Genomic DNA, 4,944 nt, shown 5'->3' with positions numbered 1-4,944 from the left:
CCTTCCCAGAAATATCAGACTGGCTTTGTGAACAAGGAGACACCCCAATAGCGTATGACGCCCTCAAAACATACCTTATGCAGCAGTACTCGCCGTCGCCAGCCGCCCGTATAGCAAAGCTTTTTCAGCCCTCGCAACAACCGTTGGGGGACCAAAGGGCTTCGCTTGCCCTCAGGGAGTATCGTTCGCCTTCAACCTGCCGCAGACGGCTCTCCTCGTGAGGTGAACCTACTTCGTGCCTTTTGGATACGCCGTTTACCCAAATCTGTACGCGCTGCCATACCCGATGTCGATAGTTTACCCATAAAGGACTTGATGACCAAACCCGACGCCCTTGTGGACAGCCACTTCAAGACCTCCATCAACGCCTCCACCCCTGACGACGAGGATGCCTATTCAACGTCAACCGAAGCTGACATGAATGCCGTAGGACATACACGCCTACCCCGTTACGTGCCGAAGCGGCGACAAAGCTGCCCACCACCCACCAATCGCTCGCGCCCCAACGAACGACTTCTACAGCCACTTACTACCTCCCATCCGCTGCAGTTTTGCTACTACCACTTCAGATTCGGGGCAACCGCGAAGAAATGTGCCAAGGATTGTCAGTGGCCAAAAAACGTGTAAGTAGGCCATCGCTTGTGGCGGTGGCCTCCCGTGTTTCTAATCTTTTCTTTTTACAGGATGCAGGAACGGGCGTGCGATTTTTGGTAGACACGGGTGCTTGTCGTTCTCTTTTGCCAAGGAAACTCTTCAAGGCACGACGTAGTCTGTCTACATCTGCCGACGTCTGCTTGATAGCTGCCAACGGATCTGGGATACCCACCTACGGTTACGAAAACCTCACATTATCGTTCGGAAACGGTAAATTCAATTGGAAGTTTCTCGTTGCTGACGTCACAATGCCAATCCTCGGTGTGGATTTCCTCTCTCATTTCCACCCTCTGGTCGATGTCGCCCACCGACGATTGGTCAACACAGACTCGTACTTGTCGACACCTCTTCAACCCGCCCCCTCTAACCTCGCTCTCTACATCAGCGCACCCACTGATGCCTACGCCCACCTCCTCACGTCGTACCCGGAAGTTTTCCGTCCAGAACTTCGCCAAACGTCCACGGTTCCTGCCAAGCACGGTATTTATCACCATATCAAGACGACGGGACCCCCAGTCTTCGCAAAATTCAGACGTCTGGCACCAGAACGATTGGCAGCCGCCAAACAGACGCTCGCCGAAATGGAGGAAATGGGCCTTTACCAAAAGGCCCCCAGCCCATGTCGTCACCCTTACACATCGTTCTGAAGAAAGACGGCTCCCTCCGTCCGTGTGGGGATTACAGGCGCCTGAACATGCAAACAGAACCGGATCACTACCCCCTCCCAAACATTGCCGACGTGACCTCCTACCTGCACAAAGCAAAGGTTTTCTCTACGCTCGACCTCCTGAAGGGGTATTATCAGGTGCCTATGAACCCAGAAGACATCCCCAAGACCGCCATCACCACTCCGTTTGGTACATACACCTTCAATTATTCCTGTTTTGGCCTTCGTAATGCTGAGGCAATGTTTCAACGTCTCATGGATGGCATCTTAGGGGACCTCCCTTTCTGTGTATGTTATGTGGACGACATACTTGTGTTCTCCTCCTCAAAAGAAGAACACCTCCGTCACCTGCGCATCGTGCTCGACCGCCTGCAACAAAACGGCCTTGTAGTCCGGTACGACAAGTGTACCTTTGGCGCCAACGAAGTGTCGTTCTTAGGGCACCGTATCACTCCTGAAGGAGTCCATCCCCTCCCTGAAAAGGTAGCAGCCGTTCAGAACTTCCCTGCGCCCTCGACCGACAAAGCTCTACAGGAATTCTTGGGCATGATCAACTATTATCACCGTTTCCTGCCAGCCATTGCCGCCACTCTTGCTCCCCTCTACACCTCCCTCAAGGGCAAGCCAAAGGACCTGAAGTGGGGTCCCCTTCAAGAAGCAGCCTTCTGCAATGCAAAGAAGGCCCTATTAACTGCTGCGGCTCTCACTTTTCCTATCCCACACGCCCCTCTCCTTGTCTCCACCGATGCCAGCGACGTCGCTATTGGTGCAGTACTCGAGCAGGTGGTCAAAGGCTCGCCCCACCCATTGGCCTTCTTCAGCAGAAAACTGTCCAAGGCAGAACCGGGTTATTCTACCTTGGATCGAGAATTGCTGGCGGTGCACTTGGCTGTCCGTCACCTTTCGCCATTTCTTAGAAGGTACGCCCTTCGTCATTCGCACAGACCACATGCCTCTGGTGCATGCCTTCACTCGACAGTCTGACACCTGGTCCGCCCGTCAACGCCGACATCTCTCCGCCGTGGCTGAATACAATTGCACCCTCCAATACGTCCTTGGGAAAATGAATCCCGTTGCCGATGCCCTGTCAAGAAACACGTTGGCTGCCGTTCAACTGGGATTGGATTACAACGCCCTGGCTGAAGCCCAACGACAGGATCCAGAGTATCAAGCTTGTAGGACTTCCTGCACGTCCCTCCGTTGGGAAGACTTTCCCCTCGAAGACTCCAACACCACCCTCCTCTGTGACGTCAGTACTGGTAGACCGCGACCTTGGATTCCTGCTCCCATGCGCCGACAGGTGTTTGATTTCATTCACGGCCTTTCACATCCCTCATGCCGTTCTACTACACAGCTGCTGAAGGCAAAGTTCTAAGGATGCTAAGGATTGGGTCCGCGCCTGTACTTCATGCCAAACTTCCAAAGTACATCGACACACAGATTCAGGAGCGGCACCTTTCCTCAACCTCAGCGTCGTTTCACACACATTCACGTCGACGTTGTAGGGCCCCTACCCACATCACAAGGACATCATTACCCGTTTACCGTCATCGACCGCTCCACTCGGCCTGAAGCCATTCCCATGGAAACTGCAACGTCCGCCTCATGTACATCTGCCTTAATATCTGGATGGATTTCAAGATTCGGTATCCCTGAGCATATTACTTCTGACAGGGGAACCACTTTCACATCTCAATTGTGGACGTCATTAGCGAATCTCCTGGGCATCACCCTACATCAGACAACGGCCTACAACCCTGCTGCCAATGGAATGGTTGAACGTTTTCATCGCACCCTCAAAGCAGCTTTGATGTCCCGCTGCAAGGATTGCAACTGGTTTACTCAGCTTCCCTGGGTCCTCCTGGGACTAAGGACCACTCCTAAAGACGCCCTCGACGTCTCGGCAGCTGAAATGGTGTATGGCGACCCGTTGTTCGTCCCTGCCGAATTTTTTCCTTCTACAGCCTCCTCCGACGATCTCCAGCGCATACGTCACGTTGTGGGAAAATTTACTCCGTGCCGCCAGACTTACAAGCCCCCAGCGAAGCATCACATACCAACGGACTTGCACTCTGCAACGCACGTCTTCCTGTGCAATGACACTAGCAAGCCACCGCTAACGCCCCCTTACACGGGCCCTTTCCTTGGGATCCGACGCAGTCTGAAAGCATTCCTGCTAAACATTCGGGGCAAAGAAGACTGGGTCTCTATTGATCGTCTAAAACCTGCTTATCTTCTGCCAGATGACCCGCCTACAGTTCGCCTCTCTAGATCAGGGCGCCCTATTTAACATGTACAGTATGTCATTTATAAGGGGGGGAGCCATGTACCAACCGTGTGTCACACAATTGTACATAATTATTTTGTATGTATTATGCTTGTATCTGCGCTCTTCCCTCGCACTAAAAAGAACCTGAATGATCATGTCTCCTGTTTTGCTCTGTAACATTGTCTGTCTCTCGAACAGGTTATGTCCTGTTGCATTGAGGTTTTATATATAAAGGAGAGTGTTCCTTAATAAAAAAAAACTCAGTTGATTGCATCCTGCCTTTTAGTTCACAACCCTCTCTCGGCCCGTCACAGTATAAACAACGAGATACACAATGATTCCGTTTAAAGCCAGTTTCGATACAGAGCATTAAAACACGTCCACACCCGCGGACGCCAACAACTAGACAATTCTCTCATCAAATACTATTTATATAACTTTGAATACTGCTTTGGTCGTTTAGTAACTATCTTATTGCCCAGAAAATACAATCTAAACATGAAGACCGTTCACTCGCTATGAAACTTCCTTTTATCATTTTAATCTGCTGTTTCTACTTTAGATGTTTAGTAAGTTTTATCTTGCTTTTGCCATATGTTTTTAGTGTCCATACGAACCATTGTAAAAAACACTTTTTTCTTATTCTTCAAATAAAAAGGAACTTTGAAAAAGAATGTGTATCAGTTTCAGACTTCTGATCCAGAAATCTAACGTTATGTCGTGTCTCTCTCCAGCCACCAGCTTGAAACCTTTTGTTTTAATTCTAAATTACCTTGTTTCAAGTACTGTTATCCTGTCTGGTGTTCAGCTTCTGATTCTCATCTTAATTTGTTGAACAGGAAATTACCTACTTTCTTATTCCTGATGTAGATATTAATTTCTGGTACTGTCGTTCAATTAGTTCGTTTTGTATGTTGCATAAGATTTTTCATAATTCTGACCATCCTTTACATTCAGATCTTCTCGGACAGTACCATCCTGTTCGTAATTTTAATAGTCAGGCCTTCTCCATCATGAGGCTCCGTACTACACAGTACTCAAGAAGCTTTATTCTAGTTGTGGCCAAGTTGTCAAATGACTTTCCTAATTGGGTAGTTGAATTAGTAGAACTTAAAAAGTTCAAACTTGCAGCAAATGTTCTTATGTTGAACAAGCTAACAAGTCTTTTGATAGTTTATATATGAAAGATTTATTTTATTGTCCTTACTGTTCTTGAAATATTTTATTCAAATCTTCATTATTTATCATATAGTTTATTTTTTTCCTTATTTCCTTTCCTTACTGGGCTACTTTTTCTTGTTGGAGCCCTTGAGCATATATCCTCCTGCTTTTCTAACTAGGGTTGTAGCTTAGG

Source organism: Palaemon carinicauda, chromosome 20 (genome assembly GCF_036898095.1).
Source record: "Palaemon carinicauda isolate YSFRI2023 chromosome 20, ASM3689809v2, whole genome shotgun sequence".
Taxonomy (NCBI): domain Eukaryota; kingdom Metazoa; phylum Arthropoda; class Malacostraca; order Decapoda; family Palaemonidae; genus Palaemon; species Palaemon carinicauda.
The sequence above is the reverse complement of the archived record's forward strand: the minus strand, read 5'-3'. Positions refer to the sequence as shown.